The sequence below is a fragment of the Periplaneta americana genome, chromosome 2 (genome assembly GCF_040183065.1).
Source record: "Periplaneta americana isolate PAMFEO1 chromosome 2, P.americana_PAMFEO1_priV1, whole genome shotgun sequence".
In the NCBI taxonomy this organism is placed as follows: Eukaryota; Metazoa; Arthropoda; class Insecta; order Blattodea; family Blattidae; genus Periplaneta; species Periplaneta americana.
This window is the reverse complement of record NC_091118.1, coordinates 180756242-180776195: the sequence shown is the minus strand read 5'-3', so window position 1 is coordinate 180776195 and position 19954 is coordinate 180756242. Positions and strand designations below refer to the sequence as shown.

Sequence of the window (19954 nt, the reverse complement as noted above, 5' to 3'; positions counted from 1 at the left end):
GTTCGTCTTTCGTTTATTCATTGAATAATTCATTCGTTCGTTCTTCTTTTGTTTATACATTCATTCATTTATTTATTCATTCATTCATTCATTCAATCATTCATTCGTTCGTCTTTCGTTTACTCGTTCATTCAATCAATCATTCAATCGTTCGTCTTTCGTTTATTCGTCATTTATTCAATCATTCATTCGTTCTTTTTTTGTATATTCGTTCATTCATTCAATCATGTTCGTCTTTCGTTCATTAATTAATTAATTAATTCATTCATTCATTTATTCGTTCATTCATTCATTCATTCATTCATTCATTCATTCGTTCGCTCGTCTTTCGTTTATACGTTCATTCATTCATTCGTACGTTCGTCTTTCGTTCATTCATTGAATAATTCATTCGTTCTTCTTTTGTTTATACATTCAATTATTCATTTATTTATTCATTCATTCAATCATTCATTCGTTCGTCTTTCGTTTACTCGTTCATTCATTCAATCATTCATTCTTTCGTTTTTTGTTTATCCGTTCATTAATTCAATCATTCATTCGTTCGTCCTTTGTTTATTCGTTGATTCATTTTGTTTATTCATTTATTCATTCAATCATTCATTCGTTCGTCTTTCATTCATTCATTCATTCATTCATTCGTTAGCCTTTCGTTTATTCATTCAATCATTCATTCGTTCGTCTTTCGTTTATTCATTTATTTATTCATTCATTCATTCGTTCATTCATTCGTTCATTCGTTCATTAATCATGCCGTTAGTTCATTTGTTCACTCGTCCACTATCTCTTCCACAATTCGTTTATAATTCATTATCTTGTTGTTTTCTTCCATTCGTGTTCTTTTTATCTTGTTTTCTGCGTATGTGTCTTGCTGTTCTAGTTCTGATTATTTCCTTTTGCTGTCTTATACTCATATAATACTCTTGCTGATTCATTCTGAATTTATTTGACCTGAAAGCTAATTTCTCTTTTTCTTCTTTTCTTTTGGCATTTATTTCTTGCTGTTCTAGTCTTTTTTTTTTCTCTTCCACTTTTCTTTCGATCTTTTATTATTTTCCTTTGTATGTATTTTGTTTCTTTTTCAATTTCTTACATATGCATTTATTTTCTTCTACCCCTTCATATTTAACTTTATTTTCACTTCCCTTATGTTTTTTCCTCATTATAAAAGAGTAATACTGGTTGCAATAAATATGTAAACTTATTTCTAACAATTCTCCACGTGAAGAGGAGATATTCACTAGAATCTAAGTAGAGAAAAATCTAATCATATCGTAAGAACGTGCGATTTTTAAATTAATTTAAAAATAGACACGCAATCTATTTTGTACCAGATTATAATATTTAAGCTGTTACCACATGTCTGCATACGAAAACAGTTCAGAGACTAAACAAATGAGAACAATAACGCGGTAAAATGCAGAACTTCAAAAACTATGGCATGACGTCATAAAACAAAAACACTAGCGTACAGTACTGAAATTACCCCAAAATAGCTCTTCAAGAGGCGGCATGTATCCTTCGCTTGTTCAAGCCGAGAAAACATCTGAACACGCGACTAGAGACGTGTTTCGTTACTCACTTTTTTCCCTCCGTGCCATACCAGTTATCTTTTAATATCCCTCGCTTATACGTAAGAAAAAAGAACCTTCTCTGCTATAGTCATTTTTACAGCTCGTTTGTGAGGCTTTATGACTTTGCCAATTTGTCTTTTTTAATTAATCTATTTTTAATGTATCGTCAACAGGATTCTTTTTTTACCTTTTGAAAGGAGTAAATGTGTGTTATAATTTTATAATAAGTCTGTTGGTGTGCTTTCGGAACACGTGTTCGTCAATCGGCAACCACTAATGGTGACTCGCGACTCCACCCTCAAACTGGAGTTATAAAAGCTATTTCATTTTCACATGTTCATTACAGACAGAAATTTATTTTTGTAATAAACGTTTCCTGTCACAATTTTTCCTGTCCGTGGTAGCAGGATTAGGACCGATTTGATGATAAGATTTTATTTAAACAATAGAATTAATGTGGAGAGGTTCAAGGATTTCATTCGTCCTTAGTTACAAATATTTAATAGAATTGGTCGAAATATACAATGCGAATATGAATTACTTTAATTAAACAAGAAATTGGAAATGATACTTCAAGAAGATTAGAATATATTTAAGAAGTAATAAACATCCAAACTGAAGAAACATTACGCATTTTTTCCTTTGTAAAGTGAAGTACAGTATTATTTAAAGACACAGCCGACAATTCACGACGAATCGAACCACAGCAATATGCATGCCCCGAATGTCAACTGATTTATAGGATTTTAGTGCGTTTCTTTTGGAGAAAAATGAGTTTGGTGACTTATTGATTATGAAATTACATTTTTATAAGATAAAACATTCATATTTATTATTATTATTATTATTATTATTATTATTATTATTATTATTATTATTATTATTATTATTATTATTTTCTCTTACTTTTGAAGAAAAATTTCACCGCATCAATAATAGAATTATCTGGTACTTATACAAAGAAATGTCACGACGTAATAGATGCCATTATTGTGAGAAGTGTCCCAGGCAGAAGTCAAGCCAATCATTGCCGCATGTGCAATGAGACTGAAACCCCACCACATGTGCTTGGCTTCTGTAGAAAGGAAGAACTTCTTAGGATAAATCGCCACAATAGAGTAACAAGTTCAGTTGCCAACTGCTTCAGAGAGTGCAACAAGTTTTGAAGTGTATGAAGAAATTCATTGTATTTCAAATTAAGGTTTCATTAAGAGAGCAGACATAGTTGTGATCGAGAGACAAAGAAATAAGGGATAGGTACATAATTGGCCCAAAGATACGCTTTGAAAGTACAAATCTGTAAATCTGAAGAAAAAACATTACGATCCTTGTGCATACTTTTCGCAGAAATACAACGTCGAGAACTGGGAAACGATTGGGTTGCTTTTTGGTGTAAGAGGAACAATTACAAGATTTTCAGTTGATATTTTCAACCGTTTCGGCTTACACAATTTCCATCTCCAGTACATCGCTACAAATCTTACGAGACCCCTTAGCTATAGTACACAATCATTTATATTCTTATAAATTAAAATGTAATAATTTCTTGATAGTGATAGCTGCCCACTCAAAATTAAATTACATAAACAAAACAAAAAAAGTTATTATACTAATGCATTAAAATTATTAGCATACATAATTAAAATATTATCTTGTTTGGATTGATCACTAGGCTGTAATGCTGTGAATGAATGTTGATGTCATAAGATCACGCACGTGAGTACACGCATCTCCATTGGCTAACTCTCAAAGCACAAACCATAACACTGATACACAAATACTTATACTATCCTAGTTACAAAATTAGATCACGGTTAATCTCCTGGTTATGCTTTGTGCTTTGAGAGTTACTCAGATATGCAAGAGAGCGCATGTTTTTTAAACTGATATTATAACGGTAATACTATCTATCTACTTCGCTCCAATCGATGACGCAATAGTAAGCACATTCCCTTCACGGTACATAACTAGGGACCGGACTTTTATGTAATTACATATTATATTCCTTTCAACCTAACCGTATATAAATAACAAATCTTTGCCAATCTTGTAATTGTCATTAATATATTAAAATTGTATACTACATATTTCTACATATTTACCTCACATTACATATTATGGCTTGATATTACATAAATCTACATATTTAGGGGTTTAATTAATTTTTACTTCTCTAAAAGAAAAAGAAAAAAACTTCTGTTAGGGAAGTTTACAATTTGAAATACACAGATTTAAAAAGCCTTTTTACCTACCCAAGAAAAGATTTATTTCGGGAGCAGCTAAAATGCATGTGTCCCACATCTCCTCTTATTTTCCCCTAATCCAGTAAAGCGAAACAGTGCTTGCAGTGCTGTTGTGTCATTCATTTCACTCAGTTCTCTAGTTTCAGTACTTACAGTATAAAGTGCAAGTGAGTTTATCTACTGCTTTTAACTAACTAAAATGGCTCCTGTATTTTCAATCCTAACGACAAAAATAAAATCATGGATTGCAATGGACGAAGTTTTCACTACAGATGGAAAAATTGCAATGTGTCAAGTATGCGGTAAAAAAGTCGGGTGCTCTATGAAATCACAACTGGAGAGTCTTACCTATCCTATACTTGCCACATATTGATATGAAATATTTTCATGATTTTACATATTTTGGTACATATTCAGCTTATTTTTCTTACATAAATATGTACATATTTCACACCTTGATATTACATAAAAATTCGGTTCCTATACATAACACATGACAAGAAGAAGAAGAAGATGAAGAAGAAGAAGAAGAAGAAGAAGAAGAAGAAGAAGGGAGTGACTAAGCGGGACTTCGATGGAGTCAAATACAAAGAAAAAAAACATCTATTTTGTAACCGGGATTTTAAATAACGACCATAGCCCACTGTTAACGTGAAAACTGTGCTCGAAGCTCTACATAGGCCTCCACCTCATCTGGCTCATGAGATCGCTCAGATCTTACAGATCCTATGGCATCCAGCCGTGGCGAGAACGTGACTCGCGAGACATTGTGGCTCGCAGTGATAGCTGTGCATTTCGCTTGCTTCTAACCTCCGCCAACCCCCACCCTCTCACTCACTGGAGTCAAACTCCGTTCCATTTGTATTTGTTTCTGACCTCCGAGTGTCATATGTCTCTCTCGAAACCATGTACGAAAGTTCCAAGTAGGATGGGAGGACGCATTTTTTTGCTGTCAATATGATGAGAATATTAAATGTATGATTTGTTCACAAGTATTACGAGGAAAACGGTTGTATAACATAAAACGGCATTATACTACATGTTACTGATGAAACATTAAAAAGTTAAGTGTTGTTGTTATCATCATCATCATCATCATCATCATCATCATCATCATCATCATCATCATCATCTCTGTACGTCGACCCTTTTTCAGCAGATGTACGAATAATGCGGTTAGCTCTTCAATTTGAACTCACTGATTTACTATGTGATGACAAATGAAAGCTAGATGCAAGGACTTGACAAATGTTGAACTTTCAAATCTTTGCAAAAAAATAAATATCCGAAGCATCGTTCTTTCGCTTGCTCTGTTGAAGCCATGTTCGCTACAACTTACGTTTGTGAAAAATTATTTTCAACAATTAAAATAGTAAAAACCAAATTTAGATCACGACTGACAGACAAATACCCTCGTGATCAACTACGACTGGCAGTAAGTGACATAATTCCTGATTTTGAAACTCTGTCGCAGAGACATTCTGAAGACAGTTAAATTTAGGTTGTGATAATGTGTCTTATGTTTTATTGTTCATTTCTTTCTTCGTTACACGTACTAAACATTAGTTTGTAACCTTATACTGTATAAAATTATATTTAAGTGCTTAACGTAAGGAAAATGAAAAATCCGTTAATAAGTCAGACAGATGCTTCACTTCCCCTTCGACTGTCCCCCTCCCTCCATAGGTGCTATGCACGTTGCAGATGACACAGTGGCTCGGCGCACGATTACATTTTCGCCACGGCTGCAGTATGCACTTGAGTTAAGTATTTTAAGACCAGAGCTGTGGCTATATGCAGAAGAAGAGAATTGGAGTCACCCACCCGCCCGGCCGCCTGTAGTGCAGTCAATCTTTGTGACGACGAGGCGCCTTGCAACGGCTCCCAATCTCACGCACGGATGCCGAAAACCAACAGAGAACAAAAGCAGAGGCGGACCTCATTTATAAGGTCCACGTGCTTGTCACCTTCCTCGTTTCTTTCTCTTCCTCTGTCATTGTCTATGTAATGAACTCCAGGTGGCAACGAACCTTTGCGAAAATAGCTGCCTTACTGCTGGAAGCCACAGTAAATTGATTACTTAGCGCCGTCAGGATTCCGAGCTGTCTCAATGACCTTCAAGTTATACTGCAATCATTATGATACCAATGCATAACTTTTATCGAATATTAACAATAATTTGATAAAAGTTGTGAAAGTTGCGAATTGAATTTCTCCGTTGGAATAGCCAAAACATTAATTCATTCATAGTTTCCTGTCTTAAGACAAGTCCCTCACTACAAACCCAGCATTCTCCAATCGTTTTTCTTTTCCCGCTTCCTCTTCTCTCCTCATATGATCCATATATCTTAATGTTGTCTATCATCTGACATATTCTTCTGTCCCAAATATTCTCCCGTTCATCAGTCCTTCCAGTGCATCCTTCAGTAGGCAGTTTCTTCTCAACCAGTGACTCAGCCAATTTCTTTTTATTTTCCTGATCATTTACAGCATTATTCTCTCTTCACCCACTCTTTCCAACACAGCTTCATTTCTTATTCTGTCTGTTCATTCCACACGCTTCATGCTTCTCTATTATCCGCATTTCATATGCTTCCAATAATTTGTCTTCACTTCGTCGTAATGTCCATGTAATGCTACACTACACACAAAGCACTTCATTAGTCTCTTCCTTATTTATTTTTTCCAGACGTCCGCAGAAGATGCTCCTTTTTCCATTAAAATCTTCCTTTGCCATTGCTATCCTCCTTTTGACTTCCTGGCAGCAGCTCATGTTACTGCTTATAGTACATCCCAAGAATTTGAAGCTGTCCAGTTGTTCCACTGCCTCATTTAGAAAATATAGCCTACTAATATAAAAACGCATAATTTAAATAATAATAATAATAATAATAATAATAATAATAATAATAATAATAATAATAAGTGAAAATGAAGACGAGTTACATATAATTCTGAGAGTCAAACAATTACAGTAATGTGAATGGAAGGAGTTATTAAATAATAGGGAGAATTTATAGGCTATATTAAAAATCAAAAAAATAATATACACATTACAAAAATTATATTTTAAGAAAGACCGCAGTCTAAGCAGTCTACTTGACAACCGGCTTTTGAAAATAGTAAATGTCTGACAGCCCCTTAAGATATGAGTTCCAATGACGAGAAATTGAAACGGTGAAGATGAGTATCGGGAAGTGTTATGATGAGGTAATATGAGATCGAGTATTTAGGTTATAGTTGGAGCATAAATGCACAAGACGAGACGACAGATAACTTGGGGCTGAGGTGCGCAGAATTTGAAATAGAAGACAATGACAGTGTAAAGTTCCGCGATCTTTGAGCCGGAGCCAAGATAAAGATTCGAAAAATGGTGAAATATGATCGTATCGTCGGACATTGCACACACATCTTACACATGTTATGAATACGTTGTAGTTTGTTCAAGAGCTCGGTGCCCAATGAACAACACGTCATAATAGTCAAAGTGCGGCATTACAAGTGTTTGAACTAATGTTTGTTTCATTGGTGCGGGGAAGAAATGCTTGAACCGGCTTAGCGTGCGAATGGACGAGCAGATTTTCTTACAAGTGTACTTTACGTGATAATGCCAACTTAGTCGTTATTAAAATGTGTTTCTAGGTTTTTCATAATAGGTGAATAAGTAATTTCAATATTATTAAGCGTAAGCTAATGACCGGAATTTGACTATCGTTCAAAGTGTTCAGTAGTCTTTTGGCTCCGATGATTATGGTCTAGGTCTCAGCTACATTAAGTCTAAGTCCGAATCTGTTGATCCAAGTCAAGACTGAAATGAGATCGCTGTTTAATTTGTGGATAGAATCATTTAATACATCAGGTCGGAAATGTAGGTAAAGTTGGAAATCATCAGCATATACTATATGAGATTACTACGTTATAACTTACAGGCAACACATATAGGCACCAATCAATTGAATAATTCCAGCTTACATTAGTCACCACTAGGACAGCTGAATACTAGAAGTTTTGTCACTAATTTTCGATTGACCATCATGTATATAATAATAATTGAAGTTTTCCCCAATTTTAAGGCAAATGCCAAGTAATTCCATATCGAATACTTGGAGTCATCTTACCAAGTACGAAAGGGGTACCAAAAATATTTATTTCTGTGAAATATAAAAGTTTATAGCAAAAAATTATAATTTGGAAATCTCTATAAATAAAACCAGAATCATGGCCTTCCAAGGAAAGAATCATGTAAGATCCAAAATTGCAATCAATAATAATTGTATAGAACAAGTCAACACATTCAACTATCTTGGCTGCAATCTTTCTTATATAATCTCCAGGGACATAGATATTATACTTGCCAAATTTCAGCAACTGTTAAGGACAATCAAATCAACTCTATTAAAGAAAGTTCGACCAGAAACAATTTTGAAATTCTATAAAGTTATGGCAGTCCCGGCAATATTATATGGATCAGAGACATGGTCATTAACGAAAGGACAACTTCGAAGAATAGAAGCTGCTGAAATGCGATTGTTAAGACCTCTTGCAGGACCTCTTGCAGGAACGCTGACATCCGAACAGAATTGAATATCACCGCCATTACGAATACTATAGAATCTTACCGCAACAACTGGTATGAACATGTATTAAGAATGTCCAACAATAGGTTACCCAAGAGACTATTGGACTATACACCTCATGGAAAACGAGAAATCGGAAGACCAAGGAAGAGATGAAAAGATCAACTTTCTTCTGGAAGCGGAACAGACCAGGAAGCCTAATCCAAGACTGTTATTGATGATAATGATGATGATGATGATGATAAAAGTTTATATTTAATAATCAGAATGTTTACACTCCTTGTTTACTGTAACAGGAAAGTAAACAAAATGGTGAATGTTCCTATTCAGAAATAAAAACAAACGAAGGGCCCCTAGTCAGTCGGAATGCTATCTGTGGATCTAACAGCACATTCGTCTGTTGTTCTGTGTGCACCTTATCTCCATCAGGCTTCTCTTATAATGAAGTTGTTTATATTCTTTTCTTAATTATTCCGGTTTTTAAATGTAGGGTCGGGTGCTGGAGAGTGGCATCATTCTATTCGAGTGCACGCGAAGTTTCTTCTAGAATTATCGTGTTTCCCTATCAACTAACAGGATTAGCACTGTTCCACAGCCTTATAAACACAACAACAGCCGATACCTTAACACAAACTATTAGATTAATTGCAGATAATGTCCGGATATCGATGGTACATTAGTACAAGCCTCGTCCATTGCAAAAGAAAGCGATAATTCAATTAGGAATTGAGATCTAGATTGTGTAAACGGGAATCTATTATCTACATCAAGGAAAAAGTTCTGTCCTTCACTCTTGTTCAAGTGGGAGCGCTTTTAGATACAAATCCAAAGGGTCTGGTTTCAATTCTTGTCAAGGAAATGGAGACTAGCTTAAGATCCTCATAAAGGGACTGAGTTCGCGTCTTCTGTTTCTTCTGTGTGTTGTCTTAAGGGGGTTTGTGGTAGAAGTTGGAAAAGTTCTTTATAAATTTTCCAATATTTGAAAAGTAAATTGACAAAAGACTTGCATAGGCTGCATACTTACTTATTATGGCTTTTAGAGAACCCGGAGGTTCATTGCGCTCTCACATAAGCCCGCCATCGGTCCTTATCCTGAGCAAGATTAATCCAGTCTCTATCATGATATACCACCTCCTTCTCCAAATCCATTTTAATAGTATTATCTTTCCCATCCACTTCCATCGGCCTCGCCAAAGGTTTTTTTCCTTCCGCGCTCCCATCTAAAAGGTGGTCCAAAATAAACCTGGAACGGAAACGACAACGAGAACGGAATATTGATAAAATGTATTTAAATGTGAGCATTCACAATTAACGAGAAGCCTGCCGGAGCCCGGGAACGGGTATGTGAAAGTTAATTGTGAATGCTCACATTTAAATACCGTACTTACTTACCAACTGGATTTTAAGGAACCCGGAGGTTCATTGCCACCCTCACATAAACTCGCCATAGGTCCCTATCCTGAGCAAGATCAATCCAGTCTCTATCATCATATCCCACCTCCCTCAAATCCATTTTAATATTATCTTCCCACCTACGTCTCGGCCTCCCCAAAGGTCTTTTTCCCTCCGGCCTCACAACTAACACTCTATATGCATTTCTGGATTCGCCCATACGTTCTACATACCCTCCCCATCTCAAACGCAATATGGAGTCTGCTGTACGTTTCACTGAGACACATTTTAATTAATTAATCGAACTAGTTTCTTGGAAATACCAAATTCAATAAGAATAAGAATCATATAAAACTTCTCTCTTAACCGAGTCATATGCCTTTATGAAATCTATGAATAACTGATGCACTGTACCCTTATACTTCCATTTTTTCTCCATTTTCTGTCGAATACAAAATATTAGATCAATAGTTGATCTGTTACACCTGAAACTACACTAATGATCACCAATAATTTCATCTACATATGGAGTTAATCTTCTCAAAAGAATATTGGACAAAATTTTGTACGACGTCAACAAAAGTGATATTCCTCGAAAGTTACTATAGTTAGCCTTGTCCCCCTTCTTAAAGATAGGTGCGATTATGGATTCCTTCCATTGCTCTGGTACAATTTCCTTTTCCCAAATAGCAAGTACAAGGTTATAAATTTCGTTAGATAATGCGCTTCCACCCCCTCGTATTAATTCTGCTGGACATTGCATTTACTTTAACAATATTTCCGGTCTCATTCTCATTGTCGTTATTGTTCTCGGTTTATTGTGGACCAGCCTTAACAATCTATAACTTTTTATTTTCGCAAGATATTATGTTATATTATAATAGTAATATAAAATATACACACGATATGCCATCTGAATAAAATTGGTGAATTTAATTTAGAGTAACTTCTCTCGCCTGTCTAATATCTCAAATTGTGCCAACCTAACAGTTACAAATTATTAACTATCGTAATATTTGTAACATGCGTACATTCGAGAAAGTGGTATCAGTAATGAAGTGAATCTAACAGATAGAGAATCACTAAATATAATCAGATAATCAAGTAACGGAGGAAAAATGTTGAATTTGAAACTAATAATAATGATAATAATACACATAATTCCACAATTTGAGACATCTGGCCGACATCTACGCCTGGCTACTAGGATCCAGAATGCAAAGCAGAGGTTAAATTAAAAATAAAATAGAATATTATTTGCATAGAGAATACGCAACAATAATAAATTTAAAAATAAAGTACAATTTGATTTCTGAGAAACATGAGATGAAAGTACAATGAAGTGTAATGAAATAATGCAAAAGTATGTTACATAGTGTTATACAAGTGATTGGGTAAAAATGGGTAAAGAATCTCTCAATACCATTAGACAAATTTTGTTAACGTCCTCATTAGAAAATTTAAGAGATAGGAGAATGGTTTTGGTTAACTTAAATGAAATTCCCCTAGCACCAAAAAGAAGTCCTTTCACTTCCCATGTATTAATATTCATTTTGTATCTTTCACTGAAGTGAGGAATACTTGGGTTGTAAATAGACTTGCTTTTCATCGTTAACGTTATTGGCTTGTTGATAATCCTTCTCAAAACGGACAGTAGGGTCAAGAATGATAATGAGTTAATTTAAGTATTTATTCTGTGATATTATATTACCATTGAGAAACTTGAAAAAAACTATTATTATTATTATTATTATTATTATTATTATTATTATTATTAACGAGAATTGTTAGAAAAATATTTCCTTAGTCTATTCTTAAATTGGTTTGATGTCTGACAGTCCCTGACATTACTCGGTAGGGAATTCCGAAGTCGAGGAACTGACACAGTGAAAGAAGATGAATATGAGGATGTTCGGTGGGAGGGAATGGATAGTACCTCACCTTACATTGTACCGACTGTAACGCTGTAAAATTTACACCAAATTGGGGCTGCAGTTTTTTGTGCATTTGTAGTTTTAAGAATGGCAGATTTTTAATGATTTGAAGATCTCGGGTTCAATGCTGGCTGGTGCCGTGATTCTTCTCGTTGTAGAACTTCCAGAACGATTCCAGGGTTCACTCAACCTCCTGCCAAACTGAGTACCGGGTCTTTCTCGGGGGAAAAAGACGGTCGGAGCGTGGAGCCGATCACACCACCGAAGTACCGAAGTTAAGGAAGCCTGGATATCTGCCTCTAAGCCTTCCAAAAGCCACCATGGAGACTAAAGGGGATATTTTTTTTATATATATTGTTACTGTTACAACGCCAAGTTTATCAAGAATATATTTCTAGTCAGACGACTCTAAAAGCCTTAGTGGAAAGAAGAATAGCATTAACGAAGTGACGTTTCGCGCAGAGTAGCAATGACACGGACGGACTGCTGAGTGACAGCCCGCAGCTGTGTGTTGAGATTAACGAGCCCGGGTTTATTAACTTTTTGGCGCCTTATTCAAGCGTTTTTATGTTAAAACTGTGGCGATGAGATGCACGTCATTAGGCGGCAAGAAATCTGATGAATCCTGATGTGTCATCTTCAGGCACTTTTGTGTGGACGCCGCTTACAAAGCTGCCCATACTGACGGCTAATACAGAAGTCGTGTATGTGATTGCAAATTCAGGGGACGTGGGTCTTTTCCAGACAAGGAAGCGGAAACTTTTGTTTTTATTGTAAAGACGAGTGTTTCTATATTATCTCAAGTAGCGCTCGAAGGCCACGCAGACCTGCTAGATTCTCTACGATTGAATTTTATTTATTTGTTTATTTATTTATTTATTTATTTAAAGGTGTGAATACAAGATAAACTCAATTACAATGTTCACACTTACAATAATATTAATTATTTAATACAAACATATAGATGTATAAATTTAAGTCTAATATAGATTTTTAAATATAACATGAAAATTTCCACCTCAAAGACAAAGACAATGACAATATGTGGGATAAACATCCAACGCATGAAAATTGAAATAAAATGGGGAGATAATAAAACAAGTTTCTGAATTTACATACTTAGAAGACTTATTTGCAGAACATAAAATTGATCTAGACATCAAATTACAAACATATAACAAAATGAATGGAATTATCTTTTTGCAGAAATTCATGTTGTTAGTGAACAGTCCACTCGGAAAGAGTTTCGAAATAGCCTAATATTTTGGAGAAATTCTACAGATAGTAACAGTATATTCCTACAACAAAAATGAGTAATTAGATTAATAGTAGGTGCCAAATCTAGAAAATCGTTTAGGACCATTTTCACAAAATTACAAATAATGTCCACAGCTTGTCAATATATTTTTTATTAATAAACTTCCTCGTATGTAATCGTGAAAACTCTGTAACTAATGCAACAGTTCATAGCATAAATACCCGTAAAAATGACTTTGGTACTCCATCGGCAACTCTATCGTGCTGTCAAAAAGCGGTGCGTTATAGGGCAGTAAAAATGTTTAATAGCATCCCTATGGATATAAAAAATCAAACTCAAAACATAAGATTATTTAGGTTCAAATTAAAGAAGTATCTAATTTCTCACGTCTTGTATTCTGTGGTATTATTTATTTATTTATTTATTTATTTATTTATTTATTTATTTATTTATTTATTTATTTCTGTGGTATTATTATAGTATTCTATGGTATTATTTTCATGTTGTTTAGTGTCGATTTTATTATGCTATTATTTTTTTTTGTAATATGTTAGTATTCTGTAACTTTTTGCTAAATTTTAACTGCTTGTATACTTTGTGACCTGGTAGAGTGTAAGAGAAGGCCCTGTGGCCTTAACTCTGGCAGTATAAATAAAGAATTATTATTATTATTATTATTATTATTATTATTATTATTATTATTATCCTGCAGGTGAATTTATGACATTCAACAACGCTGCATGAATATTTCTGTCTTGTAATAAGTATCGATTGAGTATCTCTTGTGTTGTACTAGTATAGGGCAAAGGTTTAATAGTATTGTGATACGAGTAATATTGTGATAGGTCTTTTTGAGAATTTATTGCAATTTTACTGAGCGAGAAGATCAGCTTTTTGCGTCAACGTATTAAAGAAATGTTCATGGACAAGTTTCTGCACAAAACCTGTCTTTCTTTCGCTCAGTAAAATTGTAATAAATTCTCAAAAAGAACTATCACAATATTACCAACCTTTACTCAATTGTAAAATTCTTCTGTATATATTTCATCTAAACTGTGACTGTAGTAGGCTACTATTCTAGCTGTGAAGCGATGTAGGCCTACGAATACCTTGGACTGTAAATAAATACTATACAATACAACGAAATCTTTATATTCTGAAATATAACTTAATACTCTTTAAACAATGATAACTCTTTTGAGCTTCTATCGAATGTAACTGTACTACACTTATTCATATTAAACGACAATTTATTGAGTTCGCTATACGTATTTAATTCATTTAACAGTTGAGTAGTCGCGAACTATTTTGTGACATTAGTACCATATAACACTGGGGGTCAACATGACCCACACGCGACTACTTAAATGTAAAATCTCATCATCGATGTTCAATACACATTATCTAAAGTATGAATTGGTACATTATATATTTCAAAATTATCTTTTAATAAAAGAACATCTAAAAAAGAAATTTCATTATTATTATTATTATTATTATTATTATTATTATTATTATTATTATTATTATTATTATTATTATTAAGTAACTAAACACAAATTTTTTATTCATTATACTCCAATTTTACACAGAACCATATTTTATTTGAGTTAGGTATGTTAGGGTTATAAATACATCATTATAATATGTATACGATATTGATGAATTAAGTCTCTTATGGTCCACACCTGTGGAGTAACGATTAGCGCGTCTGGCTGCGAAACCAGGTGGTCCGGGTTCGATTCCCGGTCGGGACAAGTTACCTGGTTGAGGTTCTTTCCGTGGTTTTCCCCTCGACCCAATATGACCAAATGCTGGGTAACTTTCGGTGTTGGACCCCGGACCATTTCACCGGCATTATCACCTTCATCTCATTCAGACGCTAAATAACCTTAGATGTTGATAAAGCGTCGTAAAATAACCTACTAAAAAATTAAGTCTCTTATTGAATTTTTTAAGTACAATCTGACATAATTTATATTACATGGATGGATGAGGTAAAATAAAATGAGAGGAAAAAAAATCTTATGTTTAAATTATGAAATTAATAAAATTTTACAAATATATAAATTCAGCAAATATGTACAACATTTATAATTTATATACATGAATGAAATGAAATGAGATGAAATTAAAGACTAAAATACAATCTTACTTCAGTTAACAAGTTTCATGAAGTATATACAATATTATAACCTAAGTAAACAACAAATCCAAATATTCGCTAGAATGTAATTGAAATTTCTGAAGCTGTTACACAGTTTTCCGCAAAACAGTGTTTTTACAAGCAGATATTAAAAGGATTATAATTTTATTATTTTAACGTTCACGGTTACAATCTTCAGTTCAAACTATCCCTCCCGGTTACCACATATGTCGTCATGTATTATTTACAAGCAAAGCGTAGAAACAAGTGAACATGGAGGGGATAGGTGAGGGGAAGAAAAGAGGGGAATGGAAAACCGATTTCAAGATTCAATAATAATAATTTCTTGATCAATTATCAGAGGAATGTGTTTGATTGTAGCGGCAGGTATATAAAGTTTCCGAATGACTTATTTACATAAAGCTGCTGATATAATACGCAGAAGAAACTGGCTCCATGATTTACGTGCCTGGCACGGACATTTGTTGAGCGGCTAATTCTTTATCTGGGCTCGGATTCTTATTTCCATTGCTGGATTCTCTGTTTCTTTGACAGTTGTTAAATATCTTTTTAAAAAATAATTGGCTCCGTTTCTCTCTATCTTTTTTTTTTTTTTTCCAGAGTTAAATCCCCCATTCCTCTTAATAAATTCAATTTTATGTGGGTTTAATGTCTCCATTTGACAGTTCAGGGATAATTGAACGTTTAAAAAGAGAAAAATTCAAAACGCTCGGTATTAACAGAAGACTGCAATATGCTTCAAAGTGTAGATATAGTTTGAAATGTTTCAAAGGCGAACAAAGAGACAGGAAGTTGTTAACTATTAAACGCACAATAGGATATAAGAAGAAGAAGAAGAAGAAGAAGAAGAAGAAGAAATCTCGTGTTATAATATACACATGGAAAATCCTTTTGTTTTCTTTAATTAAATGGTAATTTTTGTTTTTCTGATATTTCGAAAAATGGTATTATTCTTACATTTTTCTTCTTTTCTTATACAGTTTGATAACTATTGGAATATTCCTAAAATTTATGTTTTCGATTTTTACTGGATAACCGGACATTCACTGTGGATCGTCCGCAAAGTTAACAAATGTGTCGGTAGACTTTCGTATATAAGATTGCAGTTAAATCGTAATAACAATTTAGTTATACTTGGATTTTTTTCCCACAGTTGTGAGACAATAACAGATAGTCGTAATTGGTGTACTGTTTTCAGTATAACACAATGTTGTCTATCGCTTTCCACAGATCATCAACACAAGGCAGTGACTCTAATCCTCGCGGCTTTATCAAATGGTAAATATCATTACCTCTGATTAATTTTCTAGTTGAAAGGGACGTCAAAATTGATATTTTATTCATATTCATTTTCTTAAGGGTGCTCACAGATTAGGCTAAGGCATTCATTATTTTGTCTCCTCCTTTTCCTTCTGTCTTCTCTTTATTTTCGGCTACTATCCTCATTTTTTCTCATCTTTATCTCAGCCATCTACTTTCCCTCCAGTTTTCCTCATCTTCTCTTCTCTTCTCTTCTCTTCTCTTCTCTTCTCTTCTCTTCTCTTCTCTTCTCTTCTCTTCTCTTCTCTTCTCTTCTCTTCTCTTCTCTTCTCTTCTCTTCTCTTCTCTTCTCTTCTCTTCTCTTCTCTTCTCTTCTCTTCTCTTCTCCTTTTTGTATTATTTTCCTCATCTCACCACTTTCATTTTCTCTTCTTCCCATCTTATCTTTCCATTTTACCTTTTCCTCTTCCCAGTTTTGTCATTTTTCTTTATCTTTTCTATTCTCCATCTACTTTCCACCCATTTACCCTCCTTCTCCTGATCTTTTCTACTTGCTTCTTTATAATTCTCTTCTATTTCGTTTCCAATTTTTTCCACGTCTTCTTCTTTTCCCTTTTCTTTCCTCATTTTTCTCCTTTTTCCCCATTTTCTATTTTTTATTTAATCTTCATTTTCCTTCTTTCTCTACTTTCTTCTCCCTTTACCACTCGTTTTCCTAATCTTTTCTTTCTTCTTGATTTTTCTTTCGAATTATCTCCTATTCCATTTCCACTTTTTCTTCAAATCTTCTTTTTTCCCCGTTCTCTTCTTCCATTTCATGTTTTCTTTCTAATCTGCGTTTTCCTTTTTTATTGTCTTTCTTCACCTACTTCCCTGCTTTTTCTTCTTCTCTTTCTAATCTTTTATTTCTTCTTCCCTTCTTTTCTTCCTCATTCTCTTCTCCACCATTTTCTCTTATTTTTCTCCGAATCTTATACTTTTCCATTTTTTTATCTTCTTTACTTCACTTTTCTTTCCTTGCCTTCTCATCTCTCTCTTTTCTACTTCCTTTTTGCTCATCTGTTCTTTCTTTCCTTTTATCTTCATTAATTTTGCTTTTCTTCCTTTTACCTTCTTTGCCTCGTATTTTGTTTTCTTTTTTGCCTTCCTCATCTTCCTCTGTTTCTCTTTCTACTCTTTTCATCATGTCGTTCTTTTCGTTTTTGCCTTTCCCTCCTCATTTTATTTAGCTACTTTTCCTTTTCATCCTGCTTTCCTTCTTTTTTCCTTTTACTCTTTATCTCTTCGTTTTTCTTTCTTTTCCTCGACCTTTTTTCTTCTTCTTCCCTATTTGTTTAGAATTTTTGGTGTTCTTGTGATGTTTTTCACAATGTTGCATGGACGTGTACAGTGAGTTCATGTTGCTTTTGACTTACTTGACATATGATATCAACTCTCTCGTGATATCGTGGCGGAGATGCATATTCTAACAAGCAAAACATTCTCATGGGGACAGATAAAAAAGTTATTTTTTTCTTCCACCATGTTAATAATGTCAAAACAAGTGCTTATACAAATTTTGGCCGCTCGAGCGCAATTACCAGGGTAAGTTTTTCCTGGGGCTGTTTACAAGAAGAAAACACAATTTCATGGAAAGTTTTATTTGAACAGATATAGCAATTGTTGAGCTACTTTTTAACTTATTCCCTACCGGAAGTGAGATAGTTTCATATCGTGGGAACAATAGAGAGTTGCAGACGGCTGTCACACACTGGCTTCAATCTCAGGCAGCAGACTTCTACGACACAGGGATATAAAAGTTGAACCCATGGTGTGACAAATGTTTCAATTCCGGTGGGAAATATGTTGAAAAATAGATAAAAATTGTTGTATCTGTTCAAATAAATCTTTCCATGAAATTGTGTTTTCTTTCTATAAACGGTCCGAGAAAAACTTATTTTTACGACCCTCGTAATTGAGATGGAGTGGTCAAAATTTGTATCAGCACTTGTTTTAATACTCCTAACATAGTGGAAGAAAAAAATAACTTTTATCTGCCCTCATGAGAATGCTTGTGAGATAGACATAGGATATTGCATTAACGTCTAAAAATACCCTCTTTTGTCGTGATTTTCGAACCGAGAACCTCAGAATTTTCGTGGACATAAAGGCAAAAATAAAAATATCGAATTTTAACACCGCCAATGTTAAATTCATAGAAACTTCTCGTTTGCTGGCGCGGAGTTAGGGAAATACCCAACACACGTGTTGAGGTGTACTCGTATACAAAGGACAAAAAGCTGCGAGTGTGAAGTCACCGTGCAGAGCGGAGTGTGGACGACCCCGTCGGTTGGCTCCAAGATAAATGTAGAGTAATTTTACAAGGAACAATGTACGTCAGGCTATGAACCGCTCCGAAATCTTTTGTTGTTCGTTGTATGCTCAAAAGATTTACGAAGATGGACTTTTTGATAGTTTAATGCATTGCAGTCTATTTGGTTGCGTAGAGCACGGGGGCAGTAATAGTTTTGCTTTGTCGTGATGAGGTGAGAGTATGTTGGTCGGGGAGGGGAACGGTTTTTATTCTCATTGTCACGCAATCTCTCTAACAACGGATTGAATTTACTACAGGGTGTTCCCGAAACATTAGTACATTGACGTGGCTCCATTAGCTGCTAATTGAAAGGTGTAGACATCAATGCGAACGCAACTCCTCACGAGTCTCTGTCCCTTTCCAGTGAGTTTCAGATCGATTATTCTGAAATGCAACGCCTTAATGGGATATATTCGCAGCCCTTCTGTAGAGGTTTTATTAATAGGTCTATATTACGTATCCTCAGGCGCTGTTCCAAGGAGGTAAAAGTACATGCAGAACTCTCAAATAAAATAAATGCGTGATCCAATGAACAAATGAATAAGTAAAATACATACGTGAGCAGAAATTATTAAAAACAAGTAATTCAATAAACAAAGAATGGACGAGCTGCCTAGCTTTCTGACTGACTAAATCAATGACAGAGTAATGTATTAGTGAATCAATAACAATTAGACGTTGAAAGTTTGAGTGATCAAATGAATCAATGAAAGAATGAATATGAACACGTACAGTCTTGGACACAAAAATGATCGATCTTCTGTAGCGTGAATTTGTTTAAGTCCACTTCAGGCAGCGCTTGGTTTATACGACTAGGGAAAGAATGTTTATTTTGCACCGGATTCACCCCTTGAATATATCTTTGTTATAGATTACTTACAACACTTTATCTATAAATAGACGAACAGCAACAAACAAACAAACAAACAAACAAAACAAATGAAAAACAGAGCGGAGTTTTGCATAAGAAATTCGTTCAAGTGTAAACCTAAGCTCTCACGGAATCACCCGAAGTCTTCCGAAGGGGACTTCGCCTAAGCAGTCGATCATTTTTTGTCTAAGATTGTATATACCGCAGCTTTCAACCTGCATGAAACCCATGGTTGATAGCCTATAATGTGGGTGGTTGAAAATTGATGACTGGATAGAGTTAGTATGCAATAATAGGTGGATGCCTGGATAGATAGATGGATGAA

The 19954-nt window shown here is 34.5% G+C and overlaps 1 protein-coding gene across 5 annotated transcripts in view; it reads left to right on the top strand.

Annotated features, from left to right (window-relative positions):
* The window catches only part of dac (dachshund family transcription factor), a 1230461-nt gene that overhangs the window by 610754 nt on the left and 599753 nt on the right, over positions 1 to 19954 (top strand). The gene's annotated exons all lie outside the window — the stretch shown is intronic.